Source organism: Bos taurus, chromosome 18 (genome assembly GCF_002263795.3).
Source record: "Bos taurus isolate L1 Dominette 01449 registration number 42190680 breed Hereford chromosome 18, ARS-UCD2.0, whole genome shotgun sequence".
Lineage (NCBI taxonomy): Eukaryota > Metazoa > Chordata > Mammalia > Artiodactyla > Bovidae > Bos > Bos taurus.
The window spans coordinates 39,652,810-39,672,567 of NC_037345.1; the positions used below are offsets into that span (position 1 = coordinate 39,652,810).

General features: G+C 48.8%; 1 protein-coding gene across 1 annotated transcript in view; it reads left to right on the forward strand.

Moving 5' to 3' along the window:
• Positions 1 to 13,665: 13,665 nt before the first annotated feature.
• The window catches only part of CMTR2 (cap methyltransferase 2), a 103,944-nt gene continuing 97,851 nt past the window's right edge, over positions 13,666 to 19,758 (forward strand). The window contains exon 1 of the mRNA XM_059877485.1: positions 13,666 to 13,752. The gene's annotated coding sequence lies outside the window, so the exon portion shown is untranslated. The remainder of the gene's footprint in view (positions 13,753 to 19,758) is intronic.

Consider the following 19,758-nt stretch of genomic DNA (forward strand, 5'->3'; position numbering starts at 1 on the left):
AGAGGGATGCTTGATCCTAACCCAATTCAAACCCTTATTGGGTGCGTGTAAAACTCTGTCATTGAGTTTTCTCACCTTTAAATCAGGGAATGAATAGAACTGATCTCAAAGCATTATTGAAGGCTTAAAAGAGCTTGTGCTTTGATATGGATGTAGTACTCAACGGATGCTAGCATTAATTAGGGGAAAGAGATTGAAGGAGTAACTCAAAGAGATAACCAAGGCAGTGCTATCTTACCTGGGAAGAACAAGGGTTAAGAAGTAGAATAGAGTCGTCATGATATGGAGCACCAGCTAGACACCAGGGGTAGAATGTGTCTTATCACAGGCAATTCTTACCTTACGAGGGAATTTCTGTTATGGTCCCCACTCTATGATGGAACAAGCCCAAGGTCACAAGAGCATTGACTTACATTTCCTGTTCTGATCTAGACCTTGAGTCTTAAACGGCCGCTGTGTTGAAGGCTGGCCTCCCATGGATATGGTCAGCTAGAGGAGACCTTTCAATGCCAAGGCTCTACGAAAATGCTGGTGACCCTGAGATGAATGAGCCTCTAGTCTTGGCCTCAGCAAGCTCCCAGGGTAAGGGTTCCTATAGCCCCTTCCTCCATTGAACCATGTCCAATACATCCCAGAAGGCCTTTTAAAGGCCCAGACTTCCCTCTGGTTCCAATACCTTCTATGGCTCCCTGTGGCCTCCAGCCCAGGATCTGAATCAGCTTTACCAAGCAGCCCTCTGTCTACTTTCAGGGTCTTGTCTATGTTCTGAGCCACTCCCCCAGTGAGTGAGTGAGTGAAAGCCACTTATCATATATGACTCTTTGTGACCCCCATGGACTATACAGTCCATGGAATTCTCCAGGCCAGAATACTGGTGTGGGTAGCCTTTCCCTTCTCCAAGGGATCTTCCTAACCCAGGGGTCTCCCACATTGCAGGCGGCTTCTTTATCAGTGAGCCACAAGGGAAGCCCAAGAATACTGGAGTGGGTAGCCTATTCCTTCTCCAGGGGATCTTCCCAACACAGGAATCGAACTGGGGTCTCTTGCATTGCAGGCAGATTCTTTACCACCTGAGCTATCAGGGAAGCCCTGAGCCACTGCCCCAATCCAGCTTTATCTCTCACAGCTGCCCAACACTTAACTTGGTTCCCTGGTCTTACCAAATCCCCTTCCTGACCTGTTAATACCCTTCATTCATCTTGGCCTTTTTGCCTGAAACCTGCCTCTCCCTCCACCAGCCACTGAAATCTCACCCACCCCTCTCACAAGCCCAGCCTGCAGGAACCCTTCCCTGGCTACACTTTTGTCCACACTGATGTTTTTCTCTTCTCTGTTTTCCTAGATTTAGAGATGGTCCCACAGCGTCACTCAAGGTGAGAGGTTATATTTGGGTGATATCATGTATGTGTGTTGAGTTGTTTGGGTGGAAGTTCCTTGAGCCAATGGTACTTTCGCCAACTCTGGGATACCCACTGTCCTTGCACTAAGAGCTATGGGGAAGTTCCAAAACCCCATCAAACTCCCACCACCATTTATGGCCATCTGATGCCCAAGCCCAGTTCTGGGTGCTGTGGGAAAAAGAGTACTAACCTGGAGTCAGTGTCTTGAGGTCTGTGGCATTCCACCCAGTACATGGCCAGTGATGCTGAGAAAATGGACTTTTCCCTCTTGCTTCAATCTCTGCATTTCTAAACTAGATTTGGCACTGGACTAAGACCACCCACCCTAAGGGCCCTTCTGGTTACTAGGGCCAGCATTCCTCAAACTCTGATATGCACACAAAACCCTTGGGGATCTGGTTAAAATGCAGATTCTGATTCAAGAGATTTGGGATGAGTCCTGCGTTTCTGCATTTCTAACAAGTTCCCAGGTGACGTTGATGCTGCTGGTCTGTGAACCACGACTGGGTTACAAAGGCTTAACTCTGGTTCTCAACCCTGGCTGAAAAAAGTGGTCTGAGAGGTTGCTGCTTCTCCTTCTTTATTTTTTCCCCATTAGACAAAAATAAAGATTTTGTTGGGAGACCAGAACGTGTGATGCTAGGATTGCACCCTGGGACAATCAGAATTTCTGGGGGTGGGATCCTGGCGTCACTGTTCCTATAAATCTCCCTGGGTGAATCTGATCTGCAGCCAAGGTTCAGAACCGCTGCTCCACCTCGTGGACAGACAGTGTAACAAAGGAGCTGTTTTCTGATCAAACTGTGGTCTTCTGCTGCCTTCTGCTGGCAGCACAGATTTCTAGCTCAAGCTGATTTCCCCCAGATGAGATAGGATTATCAGAAGGCTAGAGAAAACAATCCCATGGACGGAGGAGCCTGGTAGGCTGCAGTCCATGGGGTTGCTAAGAGTCGGGCACGACAGAGCGACTTCACTTTCACTTTTCACTTTCATGCATTGGAGAAGGAAATGGCAACCCACTCCAGTGTTCTTGCCTGGAGAATCCCAGGGACGGGGGAGCCTGGTGGGCTGCAGTCTATGGGGTGGCACAGAGTCGGACACGACTGAAGCAACTTAGCAGCAGCAGAGAAAACAATGCTGTTGTCCAGGGTGACCGGGTTTCCCTGCACCTTCAGGACCCACCCTGCCATGGGTGAGGACGTATAACAACTGTTAACAGCCTGCAGGGATCTTGCTCCTTCCTCTGAACCTGCAAAAACACTTCTTGGCATGACACCTTCATACTTTTTCTCCTTTCCTGGGATGAATTCTGTTTCTTAGGGACAAAGGATGGTTTAGGCTTTGCTGAATCCCCTGCATAAGAAATATTTCCCACGTATTGAATTCTCAAGTGTCCAGATTGTTGATGGGCTTGTGAGTGTTCATGGGCAGGGTCAAGGTATGGGGGCTGGGAGAGTCACAGGAATCCCACTGGAGACGGACCTGATGGGAGAGGGGAGCTGCAGCCAGGAAAGGTGGGTGGCTTCTCTAGGTGGACAGCCACTGTGACCCATGGTGAGTTAGGATGGAGGCGGGAGGAAGAGGAAGCAGCTGGGACATGGGACTAGTGAGAAGGGGTATTGGCTATGTCTGTTCCACCCCCCACGGGTGCCTTCCCCTCTCCCCACATGTGTCTACCTGTTTCCTCCTCAAAACTCAGCTAAAACACCTTGTCTGTCATTAGAGCCCCTGTGATCCATGTACATGGTACTTGGTCCTCCTTTCTACCCCCTCCATCCCACTGCCTACCATCAGATCTTTGTCTCACTGTGTTTCTTTTTCTGCCTCACTCAAGAAATTCCATGGAGGGAAGAACAGTATCTTGTTGTTTCCAGTCCTCAAAGTATTGTATCCAGTGGCTGGTCATATAAAGCCATCAATAGAGGATGCTGGGTTAGGGATGCAGTAAGAGAGAAAAAGGGTCTTGTACACGATGGATATGATTTTATCATCAGTTGGAATCCTGGGGATTCTCCCAAGGGTAATCTAGAGAAAAAAGGAAAATCTCTCCAGGAGGGGCCTGCCCTGAATCCAACCCTCAGCTTTCCTGGGTGGGGATCACAAGAAATCTTAGAGGTAGACCTAAGGTTCGGAGAAGGCAATGGCAACCCACTCCAGTACTCTTGCCTGGAAAATCCCATGGATGGAGGAGCCTGGTAGGCTGCAGTCCATGGGGTAGCTGAGGGTTGGACACGACTGAGCGACTTCATTTTGACTTTTCACTTTCATGCATTGGAGAAGGAAATGGCAACCCACTCCAGTATTCTTGCCTATAGAATCCCAGGGAAGGGGGAGCCCGGTGGGCTGCCCTCTATGGGGTCGCACAGAGTCGGACACGACGGAAGTGACTTAGCAGGAGCAGCAGCAGCAGCAGCAGCAGATCTAAGGTTTGGGTTACTTAGCAATTAGCCAGCAGATGGCGCTCTGGCTCCACCTAGATCTTAACTTGGGTGCCCTAGTCCTCTCCCTCATGACCAGAAATACTGACTCCAGTGGCAGGATGCCCTCAAGCGGAATTTTAGCAGCTCACAGCCTCAGGCCACGACTTCCTGTAGCTGGCTGGCGTGCAGTGGGGAAGGAGGGCCCCGTCCACAGAGCCCACTCTCTGTGGGATGGAGAGGAAGAAGGTTCTGATGATGTCACCAGATCATGAATGCACCTTGGCCCAGGCCAAGAGCTCAGGTCTATTCCCTGCCTCGCCACTGACTTTGTGATCTCGACATGTTCAGTTCTCTCTGGGCCTGTTTCTCCTCCATCAGATGTCAGGGTTCATCCCATCCAGCCTGAAATGGAAAAAGCCACCCTTGCCCAGTTGCAGGCATCCGATATCCAGTCAAGAAAAGGAGCTGGGGCTGTTTTAGAATGAGTCCATTAGGGTCCAGATATGGGCAGTATAATGCCTTTTCTGTAAGTTGTCAGAACTCACTGGGCAGGTATGACATGCTGATCTCTGGCTACACTAGTGTCCCATACCAGTAAGAAATATCCAGAGAAAGGATGCTCTGTTGACTCATATAGTGACTGTCCCAGAGTAGGGGTGGATTCCGGAAAGGAAGAGCAGGACAGTGGTGGTGGGAGAGTTTTAGAATAACGTTTACTCATTTAAAAAACTGATCTGGTGCACACAGGTCAAAGGGGTAAATCCATTAAATCTGTTGGGCTGTTGTTTTCTGAAACACAAATTTTAGATCTGAATACATGTAAAGTAGCAGAAAAAAATGTGCCTCTGAACAGTTTCCCCAAATGCCATTTCTTGACTGTCACAGGCCTCTGGATACAAAGGCGCCCTGCTGGGTGGTTTTCAGCAGGAACCCCGTGATCAAATTAAAAGCTCGACCACCAGGAAGTGAGGACTCAGGACGAACCCAGGGGCATGAATGTGCTGCATCATTCCCAGCCAGAGGAGGAAAGTGAAGTTTCCCCCTGCAGGACCGCTAGCCCGCCTCGTCCACAAGCAACCTCTTCCTGTGAAACAAAAGCAGAGACAAACTGAGGGAAGCAAGAAGTTTAATGAAGGAAAAATAAGGAAACCTCAGGGGTTTGCCACTGCTCATTGATTTCTAGGTCTTGGCTGGCTTCTGGCCTCCAAGGAGCACAGAAAGGGTCCTAGCAGATGGAGTGAGCAGGCAAGTTTGGGGGACCCTAAATGCACAAGTGATGGGCCTTGGCGCTGACTTGCTCTGTGAACCAGTAGCTCCGACAGGTGCCACAGGCAGGAGTGGTTGCAGCGGAAAAGGAGCGGCCAGCCAGAGAGGCACCTGCGGAGACCCACACCGCGGGGAAGGTCCGAACAAGGTCTTCTCTGTGCAGACGCAGCGCCGGCCCGTGGGAGGAGGAGCTGCCCACGCCCCACGCTGCGTGTCCACGTCAATGTGTCAACGTCAAGTCCGCACGTCTTGTCAACGTCCTCACGTCCACGTTCTTGTCTCCGCGTCTGCGCCGAGAGCCGCCCTCCGCGGTGTGGGGGTGCAGGAGGGCCGGGTCGGGCCTCTCTGAGGCTTTTACCTATCCGTAAGGGGAGGGCGGCCACTGCCGAGGTGCGAGCTGGGTGGAAGCCAGGCTGGGGTCGGCGCGCCCCCCAGCCCCGCCGTGGGCTGGGATCCTTCCGCGAGTTCCCACGTGGCTTCGGAACCCTAAGGCTCCCCGGCCTGCGGGTCTGCCACTCGCCGGCTGTGTCGCCTTGGCAAAGTTGCCTCAACCTTTTTGTGTACTCCAGTCTCCTCCTCTGTCACATAGTGACTCCGAGTCCCGGCCTGACAGGATGACTATGAAGTTTAAATGAGGTAATAAGTGCTGAAGCTTGTTTTGAACAGGTTTTTTTTTTTTTTTTAATTTATTTAGAAGTATCTTTAAAAGTTTTGGAATACACTCTGAAAAGAGTATCTGACCTGAGTATCCTTGGGTGCCTGGCATTGCAGGGTGGGGTGAGGGAGAGTGGTCGCGAATGGCCATCAGGGGTTGTTGACGCCCCCCACCCCTTCAAAACGGCAAAGCTTGGAGTCCTTGGGTACAGTGTTTCCTCTGCCGGGGAGACGGTCTCCAGACTAAGCTGCTCAGAGGGGTTGTGACTCAAGAGTGGATGCCTTGGGGATTTCAAGTGACTTTTGGTTGAGAGTTTTTTAGCTTCTGAAATCCTGACACTTGGGGCGGGATTGTTCTTTGTCGTGGCGGGCAGTGTGCTGCCCTGTGCATTGTAGGATGATTAGCAGCGTCCCTAGCCCTCCCCATGAGATGCTAGTAGCATCCCCTCCAGTTTGTGACAATCAAAAATGTCTCCAGACATTGCCAGATATCCTCAGGGAGGAGAGATGGGGCCAGGATTGCCTCTGGTTGAGAACTACTGCTTTGCAACATTCTCTGTGGAGTGAGCCACAGAACGTGGCTGTTAGGTGCTCTCGCAAGATTACTTTTCTGAACCTTGGTGGTCTCTGCCCACGTCTCCTGTGCACCGTCTGGAGGGTCCAATGAAGGCGTGGCAAAAATGTTTTCAAAGGTGACGGTCACAGACTTTTTCAACCCTAGCCCTTTTAGATGTGAATTACTGGTTCCTAAATCTGGTTGGGTATCGGCATGAGCTGGAACTCTGTTTTCATTGTCTTTCTTTTTACTCAAATCCAAAGGGTTTTTATTAGAGCATGATACGTAGTGCTCTAAATCCCTAAGTCCTTTACTATTAAAATAATTCTGTGGGGAATAACGTCTTGAGATAACCTGGTGTGATGAATACATTTTCTTTTTAACCACAAACTTGAGAAGTGGGAGTTGCTTATTCAGGGGAGAGACCAGAGGAGAAGGGTTTTAAGGAGAAGGCCCAGCAAGGAAGGGATGTGGAACATGGAATTGGAAGCATTTGAGGTCTCCACTATTTAGGAGGTGATGTAAAAGCGCCATGCACTTGCGGTCATGCTGGGGCATCCTGAATGCCATGAGGATCTTTGGCCTTTTTTTTTTTAATGATGATTCGTCCTTCATAGTCAAATCAGGCTTTATTTTTCTTGCTTAATTCTTTGTATAGCTACTCCAGCACTTCCCCAGGAATTCCAAACCCCAGGATGTGTTGCTGCTCAGGAGTGAGGAATGTTCCTCCAGGCTTTGGAAGTTTTTTGTTTGAATACTCATGTGAGGCCTGGTTTGGGCAGTCCTTCAGTTGTAGGTCAGCCAGCCTGCGATTCTCTCATTGTGGGACTGTGATGTCTGGTACCAGGCAGCAGAAGCAAGTTTTGGAAATGCTCAGGGTGCAGCAGGGAGCCCCTCCGGGTGCAGGACAGTGCCGGTTTTTGCCTTGAGTCGCTTCTGCACTCTATGGGATTTGGGGATTTTGACAAAGACCCCAGGTGTAAGAACTGGCATCAAGTCAGGCTCTGGGAGGTGCGTGTCAGTAGCGTTGAGTGTGGCCGTTTGAGTCGCTCTTCCCGTTGTGTGTACCCGGATGGTCGTCTGCACAGCTGTCCCTGTGAGTTCGATAATGAGGATTCCAGCTAGCGCCTTGTGATGTCACGGCTGTGGTGCGACAGATGTAACGTACATGGAGGTACATTGGGAAAGATGTGTGCGCCCTGGCAACATTGCTGGGTGCTTTAAAGCATGGAGGTGGTTCTCTGCGGAGCGAATATGGCCGTTATCATGGAGTCTCTAAAGATGCCTCTGGGATGTTGAGTGCTGCGTGTTATAGACCAAGTCGAGGTTGCGGATCATCCCTGATGTGTAGGTTCAGAGATTCTGGTTTCCCATGTGAGAGGTAGCCGTGAAGCCAGGGCTATCAGTCTTGGCGTTAATTGCAGATGACACCTCTTCACGCTGGTCAGACTGTGCCAAGGATTGTGATGTGAATAGTTACAAGAGTGTGGAGCCCTCTGATTTGCTCTGTAGACAGCAGAGCCAATGCTGGAGTATGCACAGGCTCCACAGGGGCGGGTGGGGGGGCCATCTTAGAATTCTCACTTGGAAGAGTCAGGGAGGAGGCTGAGGAAGGTGATGATGGGGTTGGCCCGGGGCTGGCCATGCTTGTGGAATCGAGTTGGTTCCCTTTTGAGGCTATGACACTATGGCTCTTCTACACGGATCTGCAGAAGTGAAGGGTTTCAGCAGAGCACAGCTATGTGACCAGAAGAGACCTTGGAGGAGCCCAGGACAAGGTATAGGGGCTTCCTCTGCAGGCCGGGACCCCAGTTCAGGCTGCCCTCCTCCAGTGAAGGGCTAGGAGGGGCTCATGGGCTGTCTCATTGTTGGTGGTGGGAAGAAACAGTTCAGCCGGTGGTCTTTACAGGGGTCAGATAGTTGTTTGAAACCCAAACCTCAGATTGTTGTCTGCGTAGACTCTCTTGGGCCAAAGGAAGTTCTTACTAGGTGGGGGGCGGGGTAGAGCACAGGTTATATTTTCTCAGTAGGTCTGAGGGGAACCATAGGTGGGAGGATGCAAGGGGGTGCAGGGGGTCTTCCTGGTGGCGTGGGTGTCTTTGTCTCGGTGTGACCATGGAAATTGTGGAAATGACAGGCAGCCTGTGGCATCCAGCTCCCTAGAAGAGGAGGGTTTGTTGCATATGTGGAGGGACCCAGCTAAACAGCCAGGAGGTGGGTGCCACACTAGAGGCCTCAGGTGACCCCTGGGAGTGGTTGTTGGGGCTTCCAGTCCAGCCCGGGGTCCTTCAGCAGGGAGAGAGCCCCCACCCCGCATTGGCCTGGGGAGCCAGATTTCACCCGTTTTGATGGTTGGACAGATCACAGGAACCTCTGGTCATCGCAGGCATCTTCCAGGAAGTTTCTGGCGGACTGCTTACATCTTGGAACTTCTTGAAGAGACAGCTTGTTGGAGAGTCTCTCTTTTTCTTGGTGTGTTTGTCCTAAAACATGTCTCAAATTGGCAGTTCCCACCTCCTCTGTGGCAAGAGCTCTTTTAACATCCTGTGCCCAGAACAGGAGTTTGTGGCTTTCCTATTTAGATGGCAAATGTAAATTTTAGAGGATCTTTTTTGTTTCTCTAATTTTTTTTCTCCAGGTCTTGGATTTTCTGGTTATCCATTTTCAATTTCTCGAGGAGCGTCTGCTCTTTCTCCTTCCCGATTGGCTGGCTGTGCACCAGCGCAGCCTCGTGGCCCATGGCCTTCATTAGGTCCTGCGTGGTTTGGCTTCGTCTGTCAGGGGTGTGTCGAGTGGCCAGATGCAGGGAACTCTTGCCTCCTTCACTGCTCCCTTTCCTCTTCCAACACTTGCCCGCTGGACACATCATCTCACCTGGGATTGGGAGGCTGCGTCTTTTTTCAAACCATTCCCTTTCTTCCTGATTTGTTTGTGTTATGGAGCCGTGACTTGCTGTTGATGGCCTCTGAAGGCCTGTGTGACTCTCCTCTTGATTTTCCGGTGGAATGTGGCCTGTGCGCCTTCATTGTCTCTCTGCGATGACACAGTGGTGTTCCCAGTCTCCATTTGGATGGGAAAGAGGCTACCTTTTTTGAATCATTGTGGGCAGTATTTTGTTCTGGGATCGTTTCATCATGATCGAACTCATCAGACTTCTGATTTTCTCACCCTGGGATTCAGTTGCTTTCTGGCTGGTGGTGCATTGCATGCTGGGGGCGGGGGCGGGATGTGAGCCGCAGGAAATGGCACCAGGAAGCTGGGGTATTTACTTGCCAACTCCAGTCTCTCCTTGATTGAGGGATGCTCCTCAGGTGATAACCCTTTCGATTGTGTGGCCTCCCTGCCTTTTGGGGTCCGTTTCTTTCCCTTTATACTTTCGCCTGGGGCTCTTCAGCTCTGCCAGTTAACCCAGCTATGGTTTCAGCTGCTTAGTCTTTGATACGATAATCTACTTCAGAGGAGTGCCTCCTGACATCATGATCTTTCAGGAAAGTAGAAGCCAAGAGAAGGGAGTCCGGAGCAGCAGCCTCCTTCCTTCAGGACTTAGAGAGGCTACTTTGGGGTGAGGGGAGCACAGCTGGCACCCCTTCAGTTTCATCTCTCTGTTTGCTGACAATATCCCCCCTGAGGATGCACTGCCCTGACCACACCTGTCCCAAAACCGGGCCTGCTATGCAGGCTTTTGTGATTGAGAGTGTAGTTTTGTGGTCATGAAGCACCCTTCACAACTTCAGTTTGGTTTTTAAAATTAACATTCAGGAGCCTTGCTTTTCTTTAACTGTTAAGTTTCATTTGCAATTTCTGCTCTAACAAGCGTTAGGGATTTTTTTTATGGGAAGTTGGTGAGATTCTGGGTCCTGTTGGGGACAGTCAAGGATGAGAACCCATCCCCTGCTTATGACAAGCTAAGGGGTCACAGACTGATGGTTCTCTTCTGCCCTGGGCTGATGTTCAGTGAGCTCATTTCTGAATCCATGTCACAGGGGTATGGGCTGGCTTTTGGAGCGCACAACTTGAGCAGCCGCAAAGGCCCTTTGCTTGGTTTAATGCTCTGCTCTCGTCGCCTTGTAGTTCTTCCTAATCTTCTGGAGTGGGAGACCCCCTGTTTTCTTTTAGCACTGATCAGCCCTATAAATCATTTGCCTGGTTAGTCCTGAAGAAGGGCAGTTACAGACCACATTGTGTCCCTGGAATATTACTGAGGGCAGTGAAGGAAGAGGGAACGGTCATCAGAAAAAGAGTTGTGCACAGGGGCTGGGGTTGAGGAGAGAGAGTGGAGGGTGAGCATGGAGGGAGTGGAAGGGGATCAATGGGGATGAAGAGTATGAGAGATTAGCATTTTGTATGGGACTCAAAAAAGACAAGGACACCCCTGCAATCCAAGGGCAGGACAACCCCTGGAAGTATTTGCTGTCTCCTCCACTAGGAGCCCGATATGGGCAGGTTCTTCATGATATAAACTCCAGTGTGAGTGTAGCTCACAGCCTGTGGTTATTGCTCCAAACAGTAGTTGTCAAGTGATGACAAACTTCATAACGAGCTGAGTGACAGTGAAATCTCTTGATAAGCAGCCAGGTCCTGATCGGTCAGGGCCCTGATTAAGTGGAATCCAGCTGGTGATTTGGCATTGATCACTGATATTTCTATTGTTGGTTTAACGTGATGGAGCATGTACCCTTCAGGACATATCCATGGGATTTGAGCCTGTGGCGCCGACCCCGTGGATCTCTCTGCACCTTTTAAAGACCTTTCTTCTCTCAGCTCCTGGCCCTCCAGTCGGGATTCTGTGTGTCTCTCCTGGGTTCTTTTTTCTCGCCCACCTCTCACTGTGGGCACCGTGGTGCTCCAACTCATGCACCTTTTAAAGACGTCCACTTAACAGGGTGACAGACGGTGTGATCGCTCCCTCCAGCCACTTCTGTCACTTCCTGCCTATTTCCATGTTAGGTACATGCTTCCCACCTGGCCAGTGTTCCCAGCCTTATCCCTGCAACTATACAACCTCTTTGGTCAATGCAGGTGGTCCATACACGATTAATTTGCTTGCATTGCCTCTCTGGTGTACACCCAGCCCCACCTGCCTTCCCTCTCCTGGGAGCTGCTCCCTCCAAGGCCAGCTCTCCCCTGCTCTCTTTGTGTGTGGATTGCTGGAGAAAGTTCTCCAGGATGAAGCACCTCTAGGAAGGTGATGATGCTCAGAGCCCAGGACAGGGGTCTCTGTGTGTGTCCTGAGCAGCTGCAGCTTCCTTTGGGAGGGGGAGTGGGAACCTTCAGGGCCTAGGGTGAATTTCAGCACACTTTTTAATCTGTTTCCTTTCTCACCTAACACAGCTTTCAGGCAAATGTGGTCTTCCACTCTACATTCTTAAAACTCATTGAGATTACCCAAAGAGCTTTTGTTTATGTGGGTTAAAACTATTGGTATTTACTGCATTTGATATCAGAATGGAAACATTTTGAAAATTATTGAGTCATTTGAAAATAGCAATGATGAACACATTGTGTTGACATAAATAACATTTTATCACTATTATGAAAATAGTTTTGACCTCACAGACTCCCTGTCCCACAGTAAAGGGTCAGGTTGTTCCCCAAAGTGAAAGGTCTGTCTTTTGTTTGTATGACTTTACACTCTCTCTGTCTGGAGATAAACTGCAGTGCATTCTACTTTAGCAAAGTTCGCTCAGGTTGGATGGGCTTGCCTCCTTGGTTTACCGATTAATACCACTGCCTACAACAGGGAAGGCTATTTTTGACAGCAGAGATGCTGTGTCCACCAGAAAACTTTTTGGTGCTTTATGTTGAATTTATTTGTTGTATCCTAGAACAGACCATTTTATAACACAAACAATACAAACTCCTTATTTGGTAAGTGGTTTTTAGTATCTTATTAGGTTGTGCGACTGTCAGCACTGCCACTCCGATGTCCTTCTGCCTCATTCCGGAACATTTGCACAACGAAACCCCACACCAGCTAGCGTTCACTCCCCAATACCCTCCCTTGTCCCCAGCCACGGCCCCAGTCCCTGACAGCCGTTAGCCTGCTTTTGGTATCAGTGGATTTGTCTGTTCCGGACATTTCATGTGAGTGAAACCATATAGGACGTGGCCTTTTGTGTGTAACTTGTGTGTGTAATGTTTTTGAGGCTGATCCATGTTGTAGCCCGTATTAGTACTTCATTCCATTTTATGAGTGATTAATATTCCAGTGTGTGGATATGCCACATTTTATTTATCCATTCATCAGTTGATGGGCATTTTGGTCTGTTTCCCCTTTTTGGCTATTATGAACAATGCTGCATTTGTGTGCAAATATTTATGTGGACTGCGCCTTCAGTGTTCAGTATGCCAGTATTTTGGTCGCTTGATGTGAATTGCTGACTCATTGGAAAAGTCCCTGATGCTGGGAAAGATTGAAGGCAGAAGGAGAAGAGGGTGTTGGAGGATGAGATGGCTGGATGGCATCACTGATGCAACGGACATGAACTTGGGCAAACTTCGGGAGATGGTGAGGGACCTGGAGGCCTGGTGTGCTGCAGTCCGTGGGGTCACAGAGTTGGACACGACTGGGCGACTGAACAAAAACGAACAACATGCCTTCAATACTCTTGGGTCTGTCTACTTTTCACTGTTATTTGAATGGGTAACCAGGGATTGTTTCTCAGGTACCCACAATCATATATTAATCAAGTGTCTATATCTCTTCTGATGAGTCTTTGTAGATTTTGTCTTTTCAAATAATAAACATAGTAAAAGAAGAAAACTTTCAGGATATCATTTACATGTACTGTGTTCTCTGACATTTATTTCTCAGAGCAGCCAGCCCTGGAAAATCACAAAGATTTATTTTTGCATCTTATTAGAAGAGAGGTGCCAGAACGAATTAGGTTTATTTAATATATTACTATTTTAAGATTTGCATAAGACTTGTCAGATCAGAGAGTGTTTTTGGCCTTCTTGTGGTTATGCTTATATAAATGAAATGTTAATGTGAGTGTCTTAGAAATTATATGGTTTATAGAAACTCCTGGCAACTTGTCGGTGCCTCACTGCCTGTATATTTTTACCCTTAGGGGCGCGGTTCATCTGAAGTCTCATCTAAAGATTGTTCTGTACTATAGTCTGAGAGAGAAGTGTATTCTCCTCCGTTCTGATCTTATTGGTTAGCGTAATATGTTAACCGCAGCCATGAAATGTCTGTCATCTTAGAGATGTTTTTGTTTAGTCTGGTGTTTGCCTGAAGGCTCTGCTCTAAGCTGCAGAGTGCTTGAGTCTTCAGTTAAAGAGGATGGTCTTAGAGCCTCGTAATAAAAGACTGTACCAGGTACTTCAAACTGCCCATGCTTTATACGAAGAACAGACCCTTGGGCTTCTGAGTTGACTTCAGTTAGGCAGCTCTCAGACTATTCCCGTGGACTGAGTTGGGATTTCCAAGACTTTTTTGGTCCAGAAGCAGGTAAGAATGAGTTACAGAGCACTGCATGGAGGGATGTGGGAATTTCATTGTGGTTTGTTTTTTTTAAATTTTGGTAGTGTTTATAACACTGTGCTTACTGGCTCTGTGAGGAAGCCTTTTTTCTTCTTCAGCTCGCTGTCATCCACAACAGTTCCGTAGATTTTGCTTTTGTAAATGGGAATAAGACACTTAAAAATGATACTCCATTTTTTCACAGTGACATTTCCCTAATGGCTGATAATGTCAGTCATCTCCAGTGTGTTTATTTGCATTTATAAATACTCTTCAGTGAAACGTCAGGGGTAAGAATTTGAAGGATGCTTGCACACTGTCCACTCCAAGCTTCCCATTCTACAGATGGGGAACTCGAGAGCAAAACCAGGGCCGTCTGGCCGGGTTCTCTTGGTTGACTGTGATCTCTGCGTGGAAACAAAGGGCTGGCATAAGGAGGACTGAGCTCCCCGAGCCAGACTTCTGGGCAGTTTCTGGGACCCTCACGGGCCTGGGGTATGAGGTCAGCTGCCAGGCCACAGCAGACAGAACCATCCCCTTGGTGTGTCCGCCAGGCTCAGAAGACTCCCACCCCCGAAGGAGGAGGTGGTACACCGGAGGGGGACGCCTTCTCTAAAAGGTGAGACTTCCCAAATTTGGAGCCACCTGGGTCCCCGTGAGTCCTGGGGCAGCCCCAGTCACACAGCGTGAAGCAGAGGAAGCCTCCTGCGCGCCAGCCACAGCACACATCATCCCCACAGCTGCCAGTTAGAGAGGCTCCATGCTGGGCACCACGCAAAGCGTGTGAAGCCAGGATGGTCTGGACCCTCACAGAAACACTTGCAGGAAGACACACCCTTACCCTGTCTCATAATGTGCCAGGAGCACAAACATGGAAGAGGTGGCTCTGTGTTTGCCTGTGTTTCACTTCATGTTGCTGTGCTGTGTGTTCACTTCCAGTCACTACAAACTTGGCTGCTTAAAGCAGCACAGATTCATTACCTTACAGACCTGCAGGTCAGAAGTCCAAGTTGTGTTAAAATCAAGGTACCGGCAGGCCTGTGGGGTGGCTCTAAGGAAGAATATTCTCCTGCTTTTCCTAGTTTCTAGATGCTTCTCACGCATCACTTTCATTCTGGGTTTGGCCTCCATCTTTCATCTCCAGGGACCTTTGTGATGACTTCAGGTGCACCTGGATCATCACCAAAGGCAGCTGATTCCTTCTACAAGTAATTCGCCTTTGCCACATAATATATTCACTGTACATCCTGGGATTAAGACTCAGACATCTTTGGGGCCACTCTTCTGTGGAGCTAGGGACACCAGGTGGGGAGGAGGCTGGGAGGACTGGTGCCCTCAGGTATGTGGTGGAGCAGGTACGGGCGGGGCAGTAGAGTGAGAGCTGCCCTGGAGGACTTGCCTTCTAGCTGGGGAAGCGCCTGAATGCACATCAGGGCATGTGGTCATGTGCTGTGGAGAGAAATGTTCCTGGGGAAGGGGTTATGGGGTACGGGGTGTGGATGAGTGGGTTGCAGTTTCATCAGGGTGGGCCTCATTGAGGAGGTGACAGAAGACACCTCCTCAAGGTGGCTTCTCAACAAGACCAGAAGGAAAAGAGAGAAACTTCAAAGCAGCCTGGGGAGAGATTGATGACTAAGCCTTCAGGGCTGCAGGGCCCTGCAAGAGCTGGTCCTGTCTGGTCTTTGAGCTTTATCCTCTGAGCTTCTCCCTTCTCAGCTTCAGCTCCCAAGGGACTAGCATTCACCACCAACCCCTCTCTCCACCCCACTGAGCCTGGCTTCATCTGGCTCTGGTGCCTGCCAGGCATTATCACCAAGGAATTCCTCCACCCTTAGGGGCCTCTTCCCTGCTTTTCTTCTGACCCACCACTTACCAGGAAATTGCTAGTTTCCTCGTCTCTCAGGCCTGGGAGCCTTTAAGCTCTCAGCAGTCAGGAACTGGTCTGTTCGCTCCTGTGTCCCCGGCACCTAGCATTTGTTTATCTTGCAGATGTTTGTCAAAAGCAAATACCGTGAACCTGCAGTCTGTTTTCTGTTGGTGTCCTGACAGACACCTGATATCAGGCAGCATGTCCCACATCCTGGTTCAGTCAGTTCAATCATTCAGTCATGTCCGACTTTTTGCAACCCATGGACTGCAGCACGCCAGGCCTCCTTTTCTTTCACCATCTCCCAGAGTTTGCTGAAACTCATGTCCATTGAGTCGGTGATACCATCCAACCATCTCATCCTCTGTCGTCCCCTTCTCCTCCTGCCTTCAATCTTTCCCAGCATCAGGGTCTTTTCCAGTGAGTCAGTTCTTCTCATCATATGGCCAAAGTATTGGAGTTTCAGCTTCAGCATCAGTCCTTCCAATGAGTATTGACTGATTTCCTTTAGGATTGACTGGTTTGATCTCCTTGCAGTCCAAGGGACTCTCAAGAGTATTCTCCAACACCATAGTTCAAAAGCATCAATTCTTCGACACTCAGCTTTCTTTATAGTCCAACTCTTATCTCCATACACGACTACTGGAACAACCATAGCTTTGACCAGACAGACCTTTGTTGGCAAAGTAATGTCTCTGCTTTTTAATATGCTGTCTAGGTTGGCCATAGCTTTTCTTCTAAGGAGCAAGCGTCTTTTAATTTCATGGCTGCAGTCACCATCTGCAGTGATTTTTGGAGCTCAAGAAAATAAAGTCTGTCACTGTTTCCATTGTTTCCCCATCTATTTGCCATGAAATGATGGGACCGGATGCCACGACCTTCATTTTTTGAATGTTGAGTTTTAAGCCAGCTTTTTCACTCCCCTCTTTTACTTTCATCAAGAAGCTCCTTAGTTCCTCTTTTCTTTCTGCCGTAAGGGTGGTGTCATCTGCATATCTGACATTATTGATACTTCTCCCAACAATCTTGATTCCAGCTTGTGCTTCATCCAGCCCAGCATTTTGCATGATATAAGTTAAATAAGTAGGATATACTCTGGATATAAGTTAAATAAGTAGGGTGACAGTATAGAGCCTTGACATACTCCTTTCCTGATTTGGAACCAGTCCATTGTTCCGTGTCCAGTTCAAACTGTTGCTTCTTGACCTGCGTACAGATTTCTCAGGAGACAGGTAAGGTGGTCTGGTATTCCCATCTCTTGAAGAATTTTCCCACAGTTTGCTGTGGTCCACACAGTCAAAGGCTTTATCGTAGTGAATGAAGCAAAAGTAGATGTTTTTCTGGAATTCTCTTGCTTTTCCTGTGATCCAGTGGATATTGGCAATTTGGTCTCTAGTTTCTCTGCCTTTTCTAAATCCGGCTTGAACATCTGGAAGTTCTCGGTTCACGTAGTGTTGAAGCCTGGCTTGGAGAATTTTGAGCATTACTTTACTAGCATGTTAGATGAGTGCAATTGTGTGATAGTTTGAACATTCTTTGGCATTGCCTTTCTCTGGGACTGGAATGAAAACTGACCTTTTCCAGTCCTGTGGCCGATGCTGAGTTTCCCAAATTTGCTGGCATTTGAGTGCAGCACTTTCACAGCATCATCTTCCAGGATTTGAAATAGCTCAGCTAGAATTCCATCGCCTCCACTGGCTTTATTTGTGGTGATGCTTCCTAAGGCCCACTTGACTTCACACTCTGGATGTCTGGCTCCAGGTGAGTGATCACACCATCGTGGTTATCTGGGTCATTAAGATCTTTTTTGTACAGTTGTGTGTATTCTTGCCACCTCCTCTTAATATCTTCTTCTTCTGTTAGGTCTATACCGTTTCTGTCCTTTATTGTGCCCATCTTTGCATGAAATGTTCTCTTGGTATCTCTAATTTTCTTGAAGAGATCTCTATAGTCTTTCCCATTCTGTTGTTTTCCTCTATTTCTTTGCACTGATTACTGAGGCTTTCTTATATCTCCTGGCTATTCTTTAGCATTCTGTGTTCTGATGGATATATCTTTTCTTTTCTCTTTTGCTTCTCTTCTTGCCTCGGCTATTTGTTAAATCCTCCTCAGACAACTGTTTTGCCTGTTCGCATTTCTTTTCCTTGGGGATGGTTTTGATCGCCTCCTTTTATACAGTGTTTCGAATCTCTGTCCATAGTTCTTCAGGCACTCTTATCAGGTCTAATCCCTTGAATCTTTTTGTCACTTCCACTGTATAATCATAAGGGATTTGATTTGGGTCATACGTGAATGGTCAGTGGTTTTCTCTGCTTTCTTCAGTTTAAGTCTGAATTTTGTAATAAGGACAGGGGCTCTGGCTGCAGCAGACCTGGGAGGCGCAGCGTGTGGCATAATTCCTCTTGGAGGAGGTGGCTGTTAGCCCCACCATAGAGCCACTGAGCATTGCCCCACAAACTGGAGAAGAATTACACCAAAGAAGGTCTTGAACTGTTGCAAAAGTTCTAGGACCCACAACAGATATCCCAACCTGGGGATCCGGCAAAGGGACTGAGAACCTCCAGGGCATTTGACTTCGAAGGCCAGTGGGTTTTGATTACAGAACTTCCGCAGGACTGGGGAAATAGACTCTTGGAGGGCACAGACAAAACCTTGTTGTGCCAGGACCCAGGAGAGAGGAGCAGTGACCCCACAAGAGGCTGAGCCAGACTTGCCTGGGAGTGTCCAGGAGTCTCCGGCACAGGCGTGGGTCAGCAGTGGCCTGCCACGGGCTCAGGGGCGCTGGGAGCTGCGGCGTACTGGTGTGCTGGTGTGAGCCCTCTTGAGGGAGGTCGCCATTACCACCGTGACCCTTACCATAGTTTGGCCTCAGGCAAAACTACAGGGAGGGAACGCAGCCCCACCCCAACAGAAGATTGGGTTAAAGATTTACCGAGCATGGCCCCACCCATCAGAGCAAGACCCAGATTCCCCCACAACCAGTCCCTCGCATCAGGAAGCTTTCATAGGCCTCTTATTCTTATGAAAGCCACAGTCATATCCCGGTTACCCCTGCCCCATCCCCAAACATGCTGTCTGCCTGCTGGGTTACTGGCATCCACCATGCACCCAGTTGCTCCAGTTAATAGCCGTGGAGCCATTCCTGACTCATTTTTATCCCATATGACTTATCCAGTCTTCAGCAAGCCCTTTTGATTCAATCCTAGAAATAGGTCCATAATCTGATATTTGCTGTCACCTCCCATCACTTCCTTGGTCCAAGTCATCAGCGTTTTCTCAGCAGCCCTAGGGCATTGGCCTCTTAACTGATGTCTCTGCTTTCTCTCCTAAGTTTAGTGTTGACGTACGAGTCAGAGTGACCTTTGAGATCATGTCACTTCTCTGACGTCCCCCCTCTTTGCGGCTTCCCTTGACACAGTCCCTTTTGTCCTGGCCTCCACCTGGCCTCACCCTTTCCCTCAGCCCTATTTACTGTTCACGCCCTTCCGTTATTCTGCTCTGGCCCCAGCGACCACATTTCTGAACTCTCCCTCTTCAGGGCCTTTGCACTTGCTGTTTCCTCCATCTGGACTCCCCCCGCCCCACGATGGCAGCATGGCCACTCCTCTCACTTCATTCATTTCTCTGAGAACCTAAATAGATTCTCTTTTCAGAGAACCTAAAATAGATTCGTATATCTGACCCAGGTATATCCACTCTGGGGGCTCTGTTGCTCCAGCTAGGTTCCTGGTTATCAAATGGACACTTCCAAAGTTACTTAATGTCTTTGAACTTCAGTTTCTTCACCTGAAGTAATATTCATTGCAAGGACTATTGGGGCATGAAATGAGGTAAAGTCAAAACTCATCTTGTAGACAGTCAAACCTGATAGCATTAAAAAAACAAAACCGCATGCACACAAAAACAGTTCTCTCTCTATTCTGAGGTCCCAAAGAGTTCTCTGCACCCAAAGGCTATGCTGACCCTGGGGCACCTGATGTGTTGTTGTGGGGTAAATTGCATTTTGTGGGGAGAAGTTAAGTTTTTGGTGTTTGGAACTCCTGAGTGGAGGTCACCCCTACTCGGGACACCCAGTCCCATTACCACAGACTGTGGTATCCCTGTTGTGAAGACGGTGGTCCAGTGGT